General features: G+C 38.6%; 1 long non-coding RNA gene across 1 annotated transcript in view; it reads right to left on the bottom strand.

Annotated features, from left to right (window-relative positions):
• Positions 1–22,457, bottom strand: part of LOC141797562 (uncharacterized) — a 91,931-nt gene that overhangs the window by 53,154 nt on the left and 16,320 nt on the right. The gene's annotated exons all lie outside the window — the stretch shown is intronic.

The raw sequence follows: 22,457 nt of genomic DNA, 5'->3' as shown, positions 1-22,457 counted from the left end.
TATTGCATTTCTTTGCCACCCAAGGGGGCAGTTTAGCGCTTGTTTTGGCTACCAAGCAGGCACCTTGGTGTATGATTTTTTTAACCACTGGGCTACAAGGGGCAGCACCATACCCCCTGCACACCACTGGCCCTTGGTCTTCCAGAATGCAGTATTCCGAATGTTTCATAAACCAGAATAATGACCTTAACCCAAACATTGACTGCATGTTAACTTAGCCAGTGTTGGCAACTTAAGCAATTTTATTGTTATATTAAGCAATGTTTTTTGTTTTTGTTTTTTCTCTCAAAAAAGCCATAACCAGCATTTAACAGCAACGGAAGCCAAAAACACAAAAACTGATTCCGTATCATGTCTAACAAGAGCGAGGCTGGAGCCACATATTTCAGTACAAAACCCCAGCTGAGTCCAAAACAATAAAAAAAAACAAACCCAACCTTACCCCAAGCTGATGATCCTGTTATTACAGCCTGTCCTTTAACCCAGAGTATATCTAAGCATCTATTTTGCTAGAAAATTGGATAGAAAAGATCATAAAATATGGCTGACTGCTTCTTATTTGCCTTTTACTGCATTTCATACATTAAGTAACTCATAGCTTCAGTAAACTCCCAGGTAGCCCATAGCTTATTAAATATCATTGGCAGGTTAGCCACATTTATCCACTCAAAACACCAACTAAAAACTGCATTCTAAAGGAACTTTGTTGCCCACCCATTACCGATTTTGGTCCTCATAAGCTGATGAGTCCAGCGAAAACTGCTGTTCACCTTCAACTTTAACATTCAGCGATCAGGCTTTAGCCACTCAAAGAAAAATGGGTCCTTTGGTTCAGAAGTGTTGTCCCCCAGCCCTTTTGTTGTTCAACCCTCCATTAGCTGAAGTTACCTCTTCACTGCTGCCTTGATTGCTTTGGGCATGCTCAGCTCCTACTTCCTTTCTATCTCATGAATATTCAATTAGCCATGTGCTGCTCACGTAGATCCATAACTATGATGGAAAATACAGTTTAGTAATATTATAACAATATCATACTGGCAAAAGCGGTTAATTTGCCATAATCATATTGTCATAATACTACTAAAATGAATACAAAGACCTCAATTTAAAGTAACACTCTTCAATTGACAACACTGAAGTAGCAAAGATCTGAGTGTAAAGTTTAAAATACAAAAAAAATAGTAATAAAAATTTGATGATTTGATAGATTAAAGTTAACAAATAATTAAACAGTGATTAATTTATGATTAAGATGTAATCACACCCTGTAAAAAAGTTGCTGTAAATTTTACAGTAAGTTACTGTCAAAGTATTTACAGTATGTATGACTGTCTCCATTTACCATACCACTGCTGAAATTCTTCTTCCCACAATCCTTTTCTTCAACACTTATCGGAAAAACTTATCCCAGTAAGTTCCTGCAGATATTTTGGTAAAATACTGTTAAGATAACAAAACTGGACGACAGTGTAAGCTTTGGTTTATATTCACGTTAGAGTAAAACATCAGAGGACTCAGGATATCTGTTAATCACCTGCATTAAAAAGAGGTATGTGGATAATCATCAGCATCATAGATGAATGGGACATGTGAATGTAAATACTGATATGATGGGCTGAGAGGAGAACAGCAGTGCTGGTAAAATGGACACTGAAATTCCAACTAAATCTCTCACAGCTCTTTTCTAATATTCCCAAGCAGAGCCAAGAAGTGAAACTATCACTCTGACAGCAGGGTGGGTATTGGTGCGATATAAAAGGAATTTTCTGAACTGAGTACAACATTTCTAATTCCATTCTGTCACTGTTATCACGTATTTGTCATATTTGTGTATCGTGTTCCAATACTGTTTAATCCCCCGTGACAGGTTCTGCAAAATGTACTTTTTTTACGTTCACTCTCATTTCTTCAAAGAGGCGCACAGAGGAAGGAGACTCTGAATCCTGTGTATTGACATTAGATATGGCTTTTTTTTTCCATTTACAACAACACTATTTCTGTCTGTAGTGAAGCTGGGGAAACTCAAAGACTCAGACCAAACCTCAAAACAAATGTTGAGGCTTTGTTTTTCAAGTTTCGGGTTTGGTGTCAGGAATACGGAGTGTGTTGGGCAGATTTGCCTATTGCATGTCACAACTTTTATTCTGGTGCTTTTTTTTACACAGCAATGTTTCTTTTTTAATGTCACACAGCAATGCAGGACAGCAGCAGGGCTTTGCAGACTGCAAGCTTTTAATAGAAAATGGCAAACGGTACACAACTGAAGGGCAAAACAGCCCTGGATGGATCTGATGGTTGATCACATTGCTTAAGATCTTTGCACACTGAGTCCGTTTTTTTGGGATGCTTCTTTTTTTGGATCCATAATCTGACAAAAAAAATGTACACACTGACACCTTGCACACTGAATCAGATGCATTTATTTTGTATTATATGCTAAAGTTATATGCGTCAAACACATGTAGGGGAGACCGGGGCTTGTTGACACGCGGGTAAGTTTTCCCATTGGAATTATCTTAACTGCCAGAGGGAGCAACTAAAAAGTGGAATACTAGATTTTTTCACATACATGGGCAGGTGTCATGTCCTGTCTCAGAAGAGAGTAGCACATTGTGAGCTCAGGTAAGCATCAATTAATCATTTGGAACCACCAAAGTAAAAAATATGAACTTGCTGTTTTTCAAAATAACCATCGTACAGATAAAAATCCCAACAGGGATGCATGTGGACTTGTAAGAGCAGAGGTTAAGGCATCCTGTCATATTTTAGTCGATTTTCTGTTGTAAGCTATTTTCAAGCTAGCGCTACCTTAAGCAAATAAAGTAGTTTGGGGCAACATGTCCCAGTCATTTTGGGGTTAGTTGTCACATGTGATAATTTCCAGGAGGTCTGCTCATTAGCAGTTGTCATAACGACATTTTGACTTTCTTTTTTAAGGAAAAAAAGGGTGGTTGAAAGGTGAGGAGAAAACAAAAAGATGTGGTCAGGATAAATAAAAATAAAAAAATCATTTTGTTCACTCTGTTTGGTTGCCTATAACTCTGCATTAACACAAGATATGAAAATGACATGAATACATCATATAGACCTGGGATTTTGGTCTTTTTCCTAGTCTTGTGAGTTTATTTCATGAAATACATAAGATTTTGAAAAGTGTGACAACATGCCCCGGCCTCCCCCACACAAGTCTTTATCATTAAAACATCAAGAAAAATTGAATCATCAAGCAATTGATTCTGAGCTGCGGCAATTGGTATGTTTGAAGTATGCACAGCATGTACATGCACAGGCACACAGACACACTGTTGCACACACACATACACAAATCTTCATTCATCATCTAAACATCCCCCAAAATGTGTAGAGAAAATATGTCACAAAATGTGAAAATTTGATGTTGCAAGCAGCCTACGGCATCTCTGAAGAGTCAAACTACCCAGGAAACAAGCTGGGCAGATAGGGAAAAAATGCAAATCAAATCTGTTCCCAAAAAAAAAATGACAGATGAAAGTTTCAGAGCGAGTGTGCAAACATGATTGACATAACATGAGATTGAATTTATTTTTTAACGTGCATAAGTTTCGGACGAAAAAAAAAAAAAAAAAAAAGATTTGGTGTGCAGAGACCGCTACTCTACAACACCTAACGTATCTGACAGAGTTGAGACAAACAACTTTATGTTGCCAGTCTAAAAATAGTTTTATGTCAATAATACTTCTCATATATATTTGGCATCAACCACCAACGGAACAGTTAAAGAACAGGATAGGAATAGATCTGAAGAGTGGATTTTCATATTTGGCGCTTGATTGTTTCAGTTTTGAGTTAACGGGGGATTACAAAACTGATTGTTCCAAGAGCCGGGAGGTTTTCCAAACTCTAAAACAGGTACAGAGCATCACTCAAGACTCATTCCAAGCACTACATCTCCAGGACAGCTTGTCTACACATGTTTCTCCCAACACAAGATTTTCAAAATCTAAAAAGGTGCAGACAGTGTTTGCGTTTGAACAGAAACTCAGAACCTGAAGAAAAACAGAAGGGCTTTGCTTCCGGGCTGAGAAGATGAATCTGTTTTATCCAGCAAAGAAAACCCTGGCTGTATACTAAGCGAGACAGGATGTGCCCAGATATGTTGTGTGTTTGGGTTCCACCATTCATCACTTCAAACGCACCCTCAGCTCACTGCCAATGCAGAGCCTCATCCCCGATGCAGCTCGATGGTGTGTCTGCCGCTGGTGCTCCCAGCCCGGGAGCCACAGCCAGTGATTTACTATCTCTCTGTATTTTGTCTCACTCTGGTGCACCCCGCTAGCCACACGCTTGCCCTGTCACATGCTGCTTTGCCATGTTTGTAATTCTGTGTAAAGGAGGCGGCATCTCCTCGGCATTCATCAGAGGATGCCCTAATCTGGTTGTGTCTAAACCCAGGTTCCCAAACAAAGAGGACGATGAGTGTGATGAGGCAGAACCAACGCTAAATATATTCTGCTCCTTGCTAAACAGATAAAAGTGTCGCAATTACAGGTCAGGGAAGTTTCCTCTGTGATTTAAGCTATTGTGGAGTCAGTCAGGTGTGAAACATGAGGTGTTTTACTTAATTTTGGAGCGCAGCTCAGATTAGTCTGAGCCACACTAAACATGCCGCTGACAAGATGATTACAACAATTATCTCCATTTTAACACGTCTGACTCCTCACTCGGAGTATGTACATAGAGGTGTGGATGTGAGTGCTGTCTTATATTAGTGAAACATGTAATCATCTGATGGGAGCAGAGGCAGTGTTTTTTTTTTCATCTCTCTGTTGTCCTCTCCCTCTGTTTTATGCAAACTGGAAACTTGAATAAAAACACACATGAATGTGTAATGGAGGTCTGGACACCTGTGCCTGCAGGCCAAATAGTCTTTGCAGAGTGTGTTCTCTTCTCAAAATGAGCACACGGATAGGAAAATGCCATTTCACATTTTTACATGTGCATTCTTGTTAAAACACTCCTTTAAGAACAGTCTTTTATTCTTTCCTTAAGGGGCCAATTTACACGATGCATGAGGAAACTTTTGAGGCTCTGAAAGGCAACAGGAAAGATATATTTGAATGAATTGAACTTGATACCCTGGAATCCTGTCTGTAAGCTGCACACAGAATGCTCTTGTTTACCAACCTGGCTGTTCTGTGATCACTTTATACCAAAAGAAACCAAACGGACGCAGGAGGCTGAAGAGCTGACACTGCACAGTCTGGAAGAAATGCTCCAGGCAACAGATTTGGCCTCTCAGTTTTGACTTGGGTTTTTCCTTCATGTGGTGGAGAGTTCATATCACGCTCTGAAACTTGTGGGGAAGTCCGGGTTTGACTTATAGCAGTCTTTTCTTTTTTTGTAGCTCTGTTTCATGATTTAAGCTTGAGGAGTGGGTGTAAATAAAAGTGTATGTGTTTTATGTGCTGCGGAGTGCTCAGAGTTCACGTCTCTGTTAAACTAGGCTATCAAGACTCATTCTGCCGTTTAAGCTCCTCTGTTTTTAGAGGCTGAGAATGAGCAGAAAGAGAATCCACATCCCACAGAAAATAGCCTCTGATGCATCTCATGTGCAGGATAAACAAACACTAAAGGGTGCAAGGTCTGAAGATTTGCACAACCAAAGATAAATAACATCTGCTTTCTCCAGCATCTCATTCTCAGGTTCCACATTATGATATAATTTTACATTCAGTGCTTCCTTGCAGACCAAACTGCAGAGCAGCATAAATCATGTCACATTAATGTTCTGCTGATTTGATTGTTTTGTTTTCCAATTATTGTGCCAGAGGCATTTACTCTGCAAATATATTTCTCATGGTGCTGTTCCTCAAACCACAACTGAAATGAAGGCTTGAGTATGTACAGGGGTGTACAGCTGCAGAGAGCACAGGTATGTCTGAATCTCAGCTGTGGCTCCAACAGGTCAAATTATCCTCCAGTAGATTTTAAGTGGGTTGTTGTTTTCCTAACTGGCAATCATATTATATGCATACTGGAAACTTCAGGGCTGTTATTTAATTATTAACATGAGTTAAATACAGAGGATCATTTTCATTAAATTGTAGGTAAGCTTGTTATATGAAACTACTCTGGCTCTTTCTTTGTGATCTTAACCCATGGTGAGTCCTTGAAATGCTTTCTGCAGCACCAAGCAAGGAAACAGGATTTTTATTTATTTATTTATTTATTATTATTATTATTATTATTATTTTCATTATTATTGTGATTTTTTCAATATTAAAATCTTTGGGCCTGACCAATATGGATTTTATTATAGGCCAATGCAAATTCCAGTGTTTGCCGGAAAAATTTCCATTGATCTATTAATCGTCCAGTTTATTTCAGATATATGAAATAACATCTTTTTTAATTTAATTTAATTTTTTTGGTTAAGCTTACAACAAAAAATATTTGAATTACAGGCAGATCACTTTACTGTTTTGCAATATATTTTTTTTCCTTTAGTATTTCTTAAACTTGGCAACACAGAGGAATTTTTCAAGTGCAAAAGCTCATTACAATGTGTTAAGTTGTTTGGAACCTGGAGCTTGCCGTTGTTACACTGAAGTCAACCAGGGGCCTGCACATATCTTTTTTCCCTATTTTCCTATTTGGAAAACATTTAGTTTTTTGACATTTAGAGTTCTCAGTATTGTTAACAAAGAGTAAACCAAAGATATATCATTGTATGCTAACTGCTAGCGTATCAGTGCAATTTCCCATGTTAGCATCAAGATAGCGCTATGTTTTCTTCATTGTTTTTGGTACATTAGGAGATGTATAACCTGTTAAATGTATTGAATAGGAATCACTTGAGAGAGTTATTTACATTTCTTTGCATTCAGTTTTGTGGACAGAGGGTAACTTAAGCTAGGTTAGCACAACTTTAGCAATGCAATGTAAGTTTGCGGACAATATAGTGAACAAATGGCACAAGGGCCTCATTCTGCACATTTCCGACACTTAAAAGCATTTACTGTTTCATGAGACGTTAGGTATATATCACCGTTCAATCTGCAAAACTCCAGTCGATACTGATCATTTTGCAAGGGCAACAATCTGCTGATTAAATCAGCCAGGCCCTATTCTTAACCTCCAAAATATTGTAAACCCAGTGTTAAGAAAGTATTATTGAATGGTCCTTCGGAGTAAAGCCGTTTGAGAAGCCCATATAGAGAAGTTTCACAGGAGTGTAGTGCTCAAGTCTAATAGAAAACTTACAGTATAAAGCTTATACTGGCACTCCTCTAGAAGACACTTGTATAACACCTGGCTGAACAACTATAAATGTCCATTGTGTCTTATAAGAAGGTAAATCCTGCAAAGAGCTACTGTGAAGCTCCATAAAGACAGACAACAGAGGCACCAGACAGTGAAATGACCTTGGATTCTCACAAAGAGGACTGTCTCAGTAATAACAATAATATTGTTGAGAACTGTAATAATAGAGATTTTATGTCGCGAAAATAAACATGTTACATACAGAGACAGCTTGCTGATGGAAAACACCGAGTTCACCTTATAATAAAAAGCATTTTGGAAGTTTTATAATACCCGTATTTGGTAGCAGTACTTCTGTTTCTCCTCACTGACAAGCCGGATGCTGTAACATTGGAATAAATTTTCATACCAGGGAGGGAGTCATGAGATATTCTATGATGACAGGTTCTGGCATCATGGGTCAATGCTATTCAGACCACGAGTGGCTTCCCGTGGATAAGCAATGCACAACTGGTGTAATGGAAAACAACATTCACCCTTGCAAAACAGCCTGCTGTGCTGCACATCAGACAAAGTCAAGATTCACAAACACGCCTGAACGTCCTACAGCTGGTGTCCTCATTTTTATTTGCAAGGCTCCGTATATGCAAAGTGTATAAATTAATTAAATCAACCTTTACATTAAATGCACAAATAGTAGAAACTCCAGATTGCTTTAAGAGCCAAACCTCAACAAATGCAGCTTAATGAGAAGGCAGGCATAAATTATTTCTCATAATGCATTCTGATTACATTCACTGAACTCAGCAAGACCCGACAATGCTTCCTCTTCATTTCTGACTGTGTAAGATTGTTTGTTCAAACATGTTTCCCTGATACACAGCACCACTGTGGGAGCAAACAGAGGCTGCAGAACGACAGTCATGTTTAAAAGCAGCAGCAAAAGAAAAAAAAAAAGGAAAGAGAACATCCATCACTCGCGGGTTAGGTTCATCACACTTACATTAGATGTGCAAACAGCAGACATATTAATAGTGCCTGCTCAGTGACTGGTGTGAACACCCTATGGAAAATGTCGGGACTGTTATTAATTCTCAGGAAAAGGAGACACATTTTTACATGTCTCAAGATCTCAGACGCATTATCAAAAAGGCCAAATAAGAAATGTTCAGTGTTGACTTTTAATCAAAGGAGGAAATCGTTACAAGTCTCGAATACAAAATCCAGTCCAACATGGTCACGTAAGAAGTCTCATCAGTTTTACTCCAGGGACATCCTTACTGGCACTAATGCGATAGTTTGATTGATTCAACATGGTGTCATCAACAAACACAACAGTTGGACTTAAACTCAAAGCAATTATTTTTCCTCCGTCCTAAGCTTTCAATTGAACCAGGAGTAGTAAAAAAAAAAAAAAAAAAAAAAAACATCATCCCAAAGCTGTAACTCCAGCTTGGAGGAGAGAGGATCAAGGAGAGTGGAGGAAAATCTAACAAGTGATGAACAAGGGAACATCAGAGCAGCCTTTATGAAAGTATCAGACCTGCCCTTGTCATACTTCATGGATTAAATGTTGCAACAGCAGATTGGGCTTCACTGAAACTTCACAAAGTACAAAACAATACAAAAATGGAGAAGGCACAAACCTTACAACACAAAGCAGTACCAAGGAACAGATCACAAGCAGCCACTATTTGTTGTATTAATGCTCAGTCCATGTCAGAGTGATAAGGACAGTGACAAATAAGGGTTGGTATCAAAAATATGCTTTAGATTTGTTAAAACAACATGTTAGATGTTTGTTTAAATGAGCGGTTTGCATTTCTGTTGGTGTCATCATATTTTATATGACATTTCTACCATTTTGAACCAATGAAAGACTTGGTCTCATTACACTGTCAAATAGTATAACCACAAAAGCATAAGTCTGAAGCAATTCGCCTTTCCAAAAAATTATGCAAATTTACTGATCAAAACAGTTATTTGTTAAGAAATATCTCAAAGTAAATTTAAAGCATTTTGTTTCCAAATGTGTTAATATGAGTTTGGTTGTACTGAGCAAGTTGGTATGTTGTAGTCATCACAGGCTACATTTAGATGCAGTCAATATTTGGGGTAAGGTCAATACTCTGGTTTCTGAAGTGTTGGGGAAGTTACTCTCAAAAAGTAGTGTTTGCTTGTTACACATTACATATTGAAAAAGTAGTCCCTCACTTTACTTAGTTTCTCTCTGTGAAAAGAAACTTTTTTTTTACTCCTTACTTTTACGTTACTTTTATGGTGCTCAACTTTGGGCAAAACTCCATCTCATTTCCTAAATGTGTATAGGCCTACATAAAGTTCTACTATAGAGCACATAGCAGGTTATTCTTTTTGCTCATTATTTTGAAAAATGCCACAGAGCACTTGACAATAAAAACAACAATACAATGATGATTAACTGACTGCTCTCTGCATGCGATTGCGAGTACCAGACTCAGTGTGGAATGAGAGCACGCAACTATTGTGCATTCATGCAGCTGAGGCGGTGTGTCAAACTGGTCCCAAAGAAAAGTAATGTTTTGTCCAACTAAAAAAGGCACTACGTTTCAGTACTGTATTTTCAGTAGTAATACGTTACACTACCTTTTATCCAAAAAAGTTACTGTATCGCGTTACTTTGTTACTTGTTACACCCAACACTACCCATGTGCATGTGTGAGCATTCTTTTTTACACTGTACACTGATCAAAACAGCAACAAACGGACAACATCTTGATGCACGGTGAAAATCATGATGCAATTTGCGCCGTTTCTGCTTTGTCTTCCAGTATCCATAGCAACAACAGCAGCACTGTGTACTCAAAAGACCAAGATGCCTTGCGCCATCCAACGTTCCTTTGGATGGTGATATCCTGATAGGCGTATACATAACCAAATATTTGGGTTAGAAAAGGAGTAACCTAGGGTTAATTTTAAGGTTCTTTAACACATATTATATATATATATATATAAGCATTTTTGCAACTGGATAATAGCTAGTATTCTGAATATGAAAGGGCTACTGACTCCATGTAAACACAGCCAATGTTTTCTCTCTGTTCTTGGGTCAGATGGTTACAACAATTGACATTTATCAGTAATATGTCTTCTATTAAATAATTCTTACAGCTCTAAGTTTATGTTGTCTGTCTTTGAGATGTGGCCTAAAGCTTCATCTCTGATATATGAAAACGAAAAAATGAGAAAATTTAGATCACTGTATCTGTTTCCACTGAGTTTTCCTCTCTGACTCCCAAGTAAACTGAGTTATCGGAAAGGAAGCACAGATAGATTTTCTTCCCTCAAATTATCTTTAAAAAGCTGTTAGGTCAACCGCCGCAAAGTAAAGAAGCACCTAAAACGCTCGAGGAATCAAAGTATCACTCTGCTCGTGTCAGGCTGTGCAGTATGATATACAGAGTGCGAGCAGCTCTTCCAGGCTTACATTATTGAAAAATGCTGATGAGCAGCTTTTGCTTTCATGGTTATGAATGGCCTTGGATATTAAAATGAACACCTCCATCCTAAAAATCTATAAAGTGGATGCTGATAAGAAAGATTCCCAAAAGTGAAGTTAAAGCAGTTCCAGTCTGTCATAACAACAGCACAGAGGAATAAGTGACTGGTAGACTAAAAGGTAAACCTTGTTTCTCACATGATTATTAGACAATAAATAGACTTTAAAAATAATGATCTGTGTTTCTCATATGCAATCAAAGAATTCAAGTAAAAAAAAAAAAAAAGTTGTTTGGTAGGTTGGTTCGGTAAGGAGGCAAACAGACAAGTATTAAAAGTTTGGACATTAAATTTGTTACCAAGGAGAAACAGTTTTATGGTTGACACTCTATTTATATTTAAGCACTCATGCTTAATTTTTTCCGAGTTCAGGAGTTCAAGATGTATTTTTCAGATCTGGCCTCACACATTTCTGCCTGAACAGATTGTCTGCATGTAAATGTTTTCCCACACTCCTACAAATATCTGCCAGTTTTTATGACAGTGAATACACACTAACACAAACTGCCTTAAGTGTTAAACATATTGAGCTCTCACTACAAAACATTCATTACACATGCACACGTCTAGACTGTACCGGTCTTCAGAACCTGTTTTTTGGTGTATTTAAGATGTTTCTGTAGCAGTTCGTTAATTTAGAAGTTTAACGCTATAAATGTTACATGCTTGGCCATATTTGCCCATAAACAAACCCTTACATTTAAAAATAGGACTTGGATAATGAGGGTAGTCACTGTTTCTTTGGATGGAGATATAAAGGTGCAGTGTGTTGGATTTAGATGCATTTTGGAGAACATACTTGGATATGTTTCTGTTGAAACTTACCACCACAGAAGAAGAAGAAAAAGAGTGTCTGAGACATTGTGTCATAGGAATTTGTTCTGAGACATTTTTGATGGAAAACCAGTAAAATTGAGGATCATACTTATACATCACAGAGTCTGCAAATCCCCTGTCGCCTCACCGTCAGGTTCGGTGGGCAGAGAAGGCGTTCAGTCTAGACCTACAAATGGATGCATTTCCATTTCTTCAGACTTTAAATAATTCTAGGCTCCTCTATCATCCAGTCCACAGGTTTCTGTAGCTTTGCAGCAGGTAGCAGCTCTCTGAGTGCTCTCCAGATTTCTTTTTGTACAGCCTTTACTCTCCAGCAAAGCACTCCAGGCTTTGACGCTGTTCTTCTTACATTCACTCCAGTCTCTTTGAAACACAGTCTGCATGTATGTTGTTTATGCTTCTCCTCTTTCTGTCTTTGGTTTTCTGCGCGTGGGCAGCTCCACTTCAACTCTTCCTGTGAGCTGGCTGTATATAATTGCCCGTCTAGAGGCAAAGTGTTTTGTATTTTGCTGATGCTCACGTCAGTTTTTTTTTTTTTTTTTTTACATCACGCGTAACAGCCCTTATCCTGTTCTCTGATACCACTGACATTTAAGAAGGTACAGAAACAATGACGGTAGTTACAATCTAATTGCATGCACTCGTCACTGGTTAGATGGGATGATAATGAAACACATGATGCATTTGAGACTCAGAGAAAAGTGGGATTAATCTCCTTTTTTTTCTTTCTTTTCCTTGAATGTTAAAGGGCATCTAAACATAGCTCATCTTATCCGTTCCATCCTAAGTGAAATATCTTAAAATGTCAGAGATACAGTTTAGTTTGTTTCAGATGATTTATCTTTAGTTTCATCTAAAGACGTCATGTCTGGTGTAAGGACCATGCTGTAAATTACACTCAGTCATAAAAAAAACCCACGTTTTAATAACAACAAGCCTTGAGACACAACAAAATTTTTCAATTGTTTGTAAAATGTCAAAACAGTTAGGGTCAACAATGATTATGAAGGCAGGAAATGAAGAGGAATGAAATGAATTGCTAAAAGCAATGAAAACAAAGCTGAAAATAAAAACAAGCAGAAGAAGTGGAAGTAGTTGAATGAGTAGAAGTAGTTACAGTACAAATAGTAAAGTTGTGATGGTTTGAGATGAAGTAGTTTAAACAGTATTAGTTGTGGGGTCATTTGTCAGAGTTCACACCAGTTGACTGGGGACATTTTTGCAACTGGGTCACAAATACCATACCCATTTAGATTTCATTATAAAAGTATTCTACATACTCCAGCATTCATTTCATACACTTAATCTGTGTGCAAACCAGCACACTGCCCCTAGTGGCTATGTGTAGAACAAAATCATACAGATGTCCCCAATTTGACAATAGATTTTCTGATGAACATGTGTCTCATCTCCTTGTTAAATATAACACAGCTGTTACTTTCAAAGTGATACTCCGGGATAGAACAAGTTGGGTCCTATCACAAGGTTTAGGGCAGAAATTACCCCTACAGCAGTGATTTTGTGCAGCAGAAGCCCAGAGCACTCACACCAAACACCCCCTCCCTGCTCCTCTGCCGGTTTCCTCTGCACTCAGACGGGGCCAATTTTTACTTGACCAAAAACACAAATAAACGGACTCCCACCGAAAAAATCTGATATCGGTCTGCATTCACGCTTTATTTAGAGAATTTTCAGCGCACTACTTTCACACAAAAACACCGCTAAATAAGGCTCTAGTTCTCATCCTGTCTCTTCGTCCTGGCAGACTACCTGCGTTTGTTTTATATCTGGCACGCCGCGCGCAGACTGATACACTAAGCGGCAAGCGCCTCGTAGCCAGCTGTGGCTCTGAAGTGGAGGTAGCGCGATTTTACGACTCAGCGGTTTTGAAGCAATTAGCATCATTTGTTAGTCCAATAAGAGCCACAGCTCAGCTCACATGACTGATGGGCGTCCTGTGGCTGTTTGAAAGGAAGCTCAAAGTAGGCGTCATAACCAATGTGGCTGCGTCAAAGGATTGGCTACATTTCATGGTATCAGGGACAGCGGGTAACTTTGCGGATACGCCCATGTTTTATACAGATTATGGTTATCATCCAAGCAAAATGCAATCTAATAGTTAAATTTTTCTTTTTCTTTTCTTTTTGTTTGTTTTTTACAGACTCTTTTAAACTTTTGCCATTAGACCACCTTTATTCATTAGGAATTTCATCCTACACAATAAAGCTAGTGCACATTGATAGCTAGGGTGAAAAAATAGTTTAGATTGATATTCAAAGTAGAATCTTTTTTGTCTGTTGTTAGACCTGAATGAACAGCCAATAGCTACTTTCGTTACTGAGGAGCTAGCTGGTCTTGGCTGAAGCCCTTAAAAAAATGAATATAAAAGGAAAAGGTTCAATGAAGGGTTTGTCAACATCAGTAGCAGTCAGGTTTTGTTTCTTGGGGCTGTTGTGTAAATTGCATTTTTAAAACTATAAAACTACAAAAGAGTTAAAACTGAATCTCAGGGTGTGTCCACAAGGTCAGGAAATCAATTTAAGATACAGATTAAGAGAAGAAGATGAAAACCTTTGTGTACAACAGCCTGCTGTGATGGCAGAGCTCCTCTGTGTGCTGTTGAGTTGCGGAGAGGATTGACCCTCAGAGATGAGAGGACGTGTACGTAAACACACATTACCAGTTCAAAGAGGCAGCAGCAATGTGCTTCTGTTTCTTCCCTATCGATGTCCCGCTGAGCACAAAGCAATTTCTTTTCTTCTTTTTACTTCTCTCTGGTGTACCTGGATGTTTTATTGTCTCGCACTGATATTGCTCAAGGACAAAACCGGCTCCTGATCAAAAATTAGATCCTGTAGATACTCGGGGAAAAACTGAGCTGTAACTCTCTCATTACTTGTCCTCTTTTCGCTTTTGTTGGATGTAGGAAAAATAAAATGATGAGGGACAGAATAATGCAGAGCACTGTGAGTGGTCGAACACAAACAGTGGTCATGAGATGACAGACCCCAGTGGGGAGGCAGAGAGTTTTTCCTTATGGTATCAAAGGGATGTGAAGCAACACTAGCTTAGCATCTCTGAAACATGAAAGGCACAGAGAGGGGCACACACCTGAAGCCCTCAGTCAGAAAACTCAATTAGCAGAATTCACCAGGTTACACAATCTTTCTGTCCTTTAATTTTTGATTAAAGAGTGTTTTTGCAGACCTAGCTGCCGTGCTTTTTCAACCGTCTTAGCAGACATAAGAATGTGCCTCACAAACACAATCCTGACAATGAGCGCTGACGGTGCCGAGAATGAAATTAGCAAAACATCTGTGCACGCACTTTCATCACAGAAACACCGCTTTAATCTCAGCACAGAGGATGTTTATGTTAGCTGTGCCTCCAACCACTCCACTTCTCTCATCTTATTAGTTCAGATGGAGAAATTCTTAGCGAGATCTTGAAAGGGCTCTTACGCCGGCGACAACTGCAGAACATCAAAAGAGAGAAAACGACGATGAATTTGACAAATCACGCAGGTAACGGCTTGATGCATCTGCCATGAGGCTCTGACAGGCTGGTTTTGCATATAAAGCCTACGCATTTTCAGATGTGAGTCACAATTACCTAAGATGAACATTTCATCTGTGAGCTGAGTGACCTGAGAGCTGCGGCACATCATCCGCTTGACAGCTGACTCTTCTCAGCGATGTGATATTTTGATGAACATCCAGGTCTGCTTTAAAAATAGAGGAGGAGGTGAGACATGTCCAGAGTTAAAGGTGACAGTCTCTATATGTGAAGCCAGAGCTCCAGCTATTCATTTGTTTCTCCTACATGAATTTCTGGTGTCAGTGCTTCATCCTGAAAGTAAATCCAGCTCCTTTTCATTTGTTTTTGTCAGCCACGCAAACCATATTTCATCCCAGCGACTGTACATCCCTGAACCTAATCTCTCCTCCACATTTGTCATTCTCTTTAATAAAATATCCACATTGTCTGTTTGACAGACAACCGCACAGTGCGCAGGGCTTGCAGGATGTGAGGTTTGAAAAGAAGAGTTAACATTTACTGATGAGGACACACACTATTGTTTAAATTTGCAAATTCATCACAAGAGCAGCCAGATAAGCTTTTCGGAAAATATATAAACGAGGGAGATACTACGGAGCCAATAATGGCTTCTTGGATTGGAAGCTATAAAGGGGAAAAAAATGTATTTCAAATAACCTTTATCTTTCACTGTCAGAGCTGAGACACATTCAATCCTTTGAAGTGTAAAATTTCCCTTAGAGTGTAAACAACTCTCCCCCATCCATGACGTTTACCTCTTCTCTTTGTGCTCGCAATTTTCTACATGAATAAAGAAGCAGCTCCTTTCTCCCACTGGCTAGACCCTGACTGAAGTGCAATCTGTTATAATATCAACTCAAGCCCCCATTGGCAAGCATCATTAGCCTCCGCTCCTTCTTGCATATTTTACTCCAGCACCATCCATGTGGCATTAGACAGCATTACAATTGATTCTGCACAGTACAATAATTAGTGAGCAGAGTGTGATATTGTTCCTCAGAGTGAATATTCACTCTTATCTGACCATTACAACCCCCCAAAATTCAATTATCTGTAAAAGGATCTCCTCTGCTAATCAGCGTGGACTAAATGAAATCCTCTTCTCTTGATTTCCACACTGCAAGGTTTTATCCTGTGCTTGTTTTTGACAATTCCTCATCAAAAAAATAAAAGATGTTATTCCTCTTAAATTATCTTGCAGGATTTAAATGAAGAAAGCTTTGACAGGGTGTAAAAATGAAATACCCCCTTCTCCAGACAGCTTAGTGTCCTGGTACTGCTGCTAGCCGTGCACCTGGCTCCACGCTGTACACGGGGAGGCACGGCTTAAGATTTCTCACACATCCTTGTCATGAAAGATTGAGCATGTGGGAGTCATTGAAATGTATTCATGCTCACAATGTAGAGGAAGCACGGGGCCACAGTAATGGTTGTCAGAGGCTGGTATGCCTCACTGAACTGAAGACGACATTTTCTGTCTCACTGGCTGCAGGGACGTTTGAGTTATATAACCCTGCAGGAAGCCACAGATGAGAATGTCACATGTGAGCTCTAATAAAATGCTACATTTAGTAAGTGTGCCATGAAGAGCCTCACATAGTTCAAGTGATTAAATAAAAGCTATGTTTTTATGTCGCCCCTGTAAGAGTGTGATGGCTCTATAAAGCCATACAAGGTTATATTTCACTCCAAGTGCCTCTGCTCGCCTCTGTTTGTGAAACTAAATCGATACGATGCTGGCCCAGGATTTAAAAAAGGCAGATCTGGGAAAGTTTAGAAATTGGACTTTGTTATTGTAACAGAAGCCTGAGCTTCTTTGACCTCAAGTGGTATATCTGAGACTATAAAAGCCCATTTAAAACCTACTCTGGACCTTCACAAACACTCATGTTTGCAGTGAGAGTAAAAGAGGTCTCAGATAACAACACTTCCTATCTGCTGCAGATTTCTACATTAGCGTCTCTCAGGTTAGGGTGTCCTTTTCAAATATGCAAATGCTGAGAAAATGAGATGAATGCATTTCTGCACGCTCCAATTACAATAATGAAGTAGAAAAAGGCAAACAATGTCGATGAAAGTTTCCCGTGGAGTGCGGGAAAAAGGTAGCAGTCTGCCATCTCACCGTGACAGAGACACAAGAAATATGCAGTCTGCTTTGAGAGTATTTCTTTTCTCATTCCCGTGAAGATAATTACCATTATTTCACAGCGTCTGAGGAAGAATTGTGGGGGTGGATCTGGTGTGTGATGAAACAATGCTCAGAGGTAGCTCGACCTCGGTCCGTTTAAAGCATAGGTCCGACAAAGTACAGCTCAGGATGACCTCAGAGGCCCTTGAGGTTGTCCGAAGACTCTGAATTACAATGCAGGTCCGAGGAAGGAGAGTAGTTCAGAATATTAAGAAGTCACAAGTTTCAAACTCACATTTCTGTGACCTGACTTGAGTCCTAGAATTACACATCCATAAAACAAGAGGGTGGAAAATCATTTCAGAGTTATTAGTCAGTCAACTGAACGTGACTTCCTTTTGTAACTTTTAGTTATCAAGTTTTCATTGGTGAAATAATGAAAGTATGTAGCAGACTGAACATTATGTAAATGTGCCATGAGTCTATCAACAAATTTTCACTGTTAAAATTAAGAACTGTTCAGCATGTCCAGGAGAAGTGTGTTTGTATGTTTCACATTTCTAACTTTTGTTTTTTTGAAAATATTCAGCATTTTCCCATTTTTTTGGCCCATTGAAATGAATGGAGATGATTTGTCACAATAGAAACAACACAGATGATCATGAGAGATAGAAAGGGCTGGTGCATAAATCCTGGGTTGGAGTTTAATCAGTTTGTCTGGTAGGGATCCGAGCATAGGAGCATAGGAGCACAGGGTTTGGGTTAGCATTTCCACATTCCAGCATTTGGGACAAGGGAATGCAAGCCCCCCTTCAATTGTTTTTGATATTGTAGGCCTGAAGAGCTGGTTGTGTTTTTACAGCTACTAGCAGTACACAGCAGTCAGACACTGTAATCCCCTCACGCCATGATCTGTTTAATACAGATAAGGATAAGAAAGGGCAACTGAAAAGAAAAAAAGGCCAAATTTTTTTAGCTCCTATTTTATTTTTTATTTATTTATTTATTTATTTATTTATTTATTTATTTATTTATTTATTTATTTATTTTTATTATTTTTTTTATTTTTATTTTTTTTGGGGGGGGGGGATTTTTGAGGGGGAAAAAAATCAGAATTCAGAAAAAAATTGTCATTAAAATTTTTTTGAGAATTTAAAAAATAATTCTGAGATTAAAATTAGCACTTTAAAAAAATATGGCCATTTAAATAATATTTTTTTTTAAAGAAAAAAAACAATTTTTTAATATCTATTTTTTTCTAAGAAAAGATGTTAAAAAATGGATTTTTTTCTCCAGTGGCCTTAGCCCTCATCAGTAGTTTAAGATGAACTAAGCTCAAAAGAAAAGTTAGGGTTAGGGGCTTATTCTGACTGTAAAACTATCAAATTCATGTCTAAAACTTAGTATTTATCATAACATTTCAACCTGGAACAGGTGTTTTGCTTTTATTTTCCATCTTCTCTAAACCAGACTCTTTATCTATTAAACAAAAAAAAATGAGACAAACACAATCTCAAAAACTATCTCAGGTGTTGTTTTCAGACACAGGCGTTCACATGTCTAAAGTCGGCATCCCCCATTTCTACTCTCACAATGACATGTTTGAGTGTCAGTTTGATTGTTTCATCCTAATCCCGAACCCAGCTGCTGCATCCCGAATAAGCAACACATCATTTGAAGAGGAATCCAACCCCCTGAAAACAACAGATAAAAGTTAAGGTGCGGTTAATGATGTCTTCAGAGTGACTTTGATTAGTTCTTCAGAGGGCACGGCAGAAAAAAAGCCTCTTTATCTAACAAGTTTCAACTTTGACGTCTTCACCCAAAAAAAGTAGCAGTAAAAGAACAGTTAGAGATATTTTAATAAGCTTTTTATTGGAGGCCTTAAACATTATGTTTTATCTCAGATGAGCTACAGCCTGTTAGCGATATGACTGTCATTTATCAGCAGTAATGGTTCTGTGGTTGGCATGAGCTCCATAATTACCCTATTGCCATTTTGTGATAGTCTCTAAAACTTTTAGAGGGTAAAGTCCAAATGACATAAAAACCACTGTACTGAACTGAAAATGTAGTCAAATAGTGACACATTTCTTATTATTTTTTGCTCTGCACTCTTATCGTTTTGCTGAACAACTGATAAACGTGAAGCAGAGGATAGGTCCTGACAATCAACTTCAGTATTTCTCCTGCTTTTTTCCACACTGGGCCAGGAGTTAAGGATCTGCATGTTTTATTTACACAGCACTGTCATCTCAACACGACACACAGAAAGTTTATTTGAAGGAGTCCCTGCAACCCTGAATCTTCCCTCAAACAGTCCAGAAACTAATTGTGTATCACTGATAAGTCGTTTCCAGCCTGCCGTGACTCAAACATGTGACGCCAACAGGCTGTGAAAGCAGAGCTCATTAGACTACAATCACTTCTTTTTAAGGACTGAACACTCGGAAGCTTTGGGGAATAAAGTAATGTGTCATTAAATTCAGTGTCTAAGATGTGCTATTAATACCTTTTATGTCTCTCAAAAGAGGGCTGCGTCCTACACTGGTTTGACAAATATCTCTAAATTGCAGGTATTGTGATGCTGTATTTTACTCACTCAGGGAGGCAAGCAACCAATTTGCTGTGCAAAGCATCCTCAATAAATATTAAAAAGGAGCACTCCAGCAGGGCCACTTTCTAACTGCTCCTATCCCTCCGTGGATCATAGTCATGTTCTGTTTTGTTTTGCTTTTAAAAGGAAAACTGTGGCATACCATGAAATAACTAAACCCTGTTGTTAGCTGGTTTGACTGAGGACTTCTCAAGTCAATATTACAGCTGACCAAGGGTGGCATTGTTTGTGGCAAGTTACCCTCTGAAGTCAGTTTTTGGTGTGGCGCATTCAGACATGATGAGTGAAGACTGCATCTGGCTTCGGCTAAACACAGTGCATTGAAATCTTTTGGACAAGCTGTGTACATTTAAAAATCTTCAAACTGAAAATCTACTTAATAAAAGGTCCGTTCTTTCCAAGCCCTTCCTCCAAAATTCAACCTTTGCCCATGACGACTTTTTTGACACAATTTAATTGGAGCCATGAAAGTCAAAATCATTCTGATTTGGGTCAAGTCAGATTATTTTATTATTATTACAAATCTATTTTTAAGCAAAGAGAGGATGTGACATAATGATTGGCATCTCTGGTGACCAATGCAGCCTCCAGCTGTGCTCTGTACTGGGTTTTCAGAGTTGCAATGAACAATAATGCAACAATGAATCCAAATTATCCCATCCAGATTTTAAACAACTCATTAAAACAGTTGCTGGAAATTTTTGCGGAAAAAAAAAAAAAAACAAATGTCAGTGAACACCGAAGTTTTGTTTTGGTCATTTGCTCAGAAAATGTATAGAGTCATACTTTATACCTTAACTCTGTTAGAGACACTGCATTTACAATACCCAACAGTTTAATTAACTCCAACATTGTGACATTTGAAATGTAAAATTAAACATTTAATATAAGATTCCATATTGTATGCATGACAGGGGGAATTTGCATCAGTTTCATGGTTATTCAATACATTTAGTCAATTTAGTTTTTAATATTGAATTCTAGTAAAGGTTCCTTTATTTTACTGAGTTGTTTAAATATGTCAGAAATAAAGTTAAAAGGGGCTGTGTTTACATTTTCTGAAAGAGTTGGTCGTCACTATTTGTGCATACACCAGAATAGAATAGAATAGAAAATACTTTATTTATCCCCGAGGGGAAATTCAGGAGTCACCGCAGCATTTCAGAAAACAAAAGTAAGAAAGAGTATAGAAAGTGCAAAAATGTCCATAAGAAATTAGATGACGACATCCCGTCCACCACTCGTCCACCACTCGTCCACCACTCTCCAGCCCAGCCAGCCTCCACCTCCACAGGGTCCAGGACTGAGCCTCCCCAGCAGTCTGTTCAGTCTCTGTCCCCTGGATCCTGTCTGCTCACAGCAGGCAAAGCTCCACCAATGTGAGGCCGGCGTCCGATGTCAGCTCCGTCAGCCACCTCCGTGAACAGCACGATGCCGCTGGGTTAGCACAGCTAGCTTGTCCATCCCACCAGAAATCGATCCCACGTTCCCATCAATGATGGATGGAAGGACAGGTCCACGTCGTCACTTCCCGGCTCACATCCGAGAACCAGCAGATCATCCTCTCCTCCTCCTCCTCAGCTCGAGGGAAATCATCAAACCCTACACTAGTTAGCATTGACATGCTACAGGCTGCTAACAGCTAATTTCGCATGAAAACAATGCAGCCATGGTTACATGTAGGATCTCCAGACACACACAGGAGAAAAGTAGTAAAAAATATCGCAGAAGCTTCAAAAAGTTTGGTGTCCGTGACCAACAATGAAGCATACAAAGTAATGATCCACTCCAAATACAAAGATGACAAAAAAGAGACGAAAAAAATTACAAGAAATGGACAAAGAAGAGAGAGCTGCTGCAACAGGCAGCTACTTGGGCAGCGCCTAACAACGGGCAACTAGGGGTGTGAAAAAAATATTGACACGGTATTGGTATTGGTATTGGTATTGGTATCGATATCGTGACACTTTTAACTCTGATACAAAATAGATATTTCAACTCTCAATAAAACTGATATTTTTGTAAAATTAAAAATCATTTTTTTCAGCAGAGTTGGAGGTAAAATACGACTTCCACACTTCCACTGGGGTAGATGGCGCCAAAGAGCTACTACCCTCTATGTTGCTCATAGATTGTAAGATAATCAACATCTCAAAGCATATTTAAAGAATCTAATTTTGATATGTTTTCCTTGGTCCTTTTAATTTTGAGTAATATTTTGATTTACATATACATCATCTCTCCTTTTTTTTTTTAGTTAACTGTGAAGAATATCGCAATATATCACAATATTGTGGTACTGTGATACATCTTGATATTACCGTATTTCAACCCAACGTAATGCATACCATATCCAAAGATTCTTGACAATACTGACCCCTAGTGTACTCATGGTCTGAGGAGGTTTTAAATTTGTTCACAGAGTAAGAACAAATCCAAGTAAAAAAAGATTGATGAATCACAGATTTGTGTGTCACACATTTGCACTCACAGTTCAAGCAAAAGTTTATGCCTATGCACCGTTTGTAAATGAGGCCC

The sequence above is a fragment of the Halichoeres trimaculatus genome, unplaced genomic scaffold (assembly GCF_033239565.1).
Source record: "Halichoeres trimaculatus isolate MK-OKI-2021-1 unplaced genomic scaffold, fHalTri1.1 fHalTri1_scaffold_9, whole genome shotgun sequence".
Classification (NCBI taxonomy): Eukaryota; Metazoa; Chordata; class Actinopteri; order Labriformes; family Labridae; genus Halichoeres; species Halichoeres trimaculatus.
This window is presented reverse-complemented; position numbering and strand designations above follow the sequence as displayed.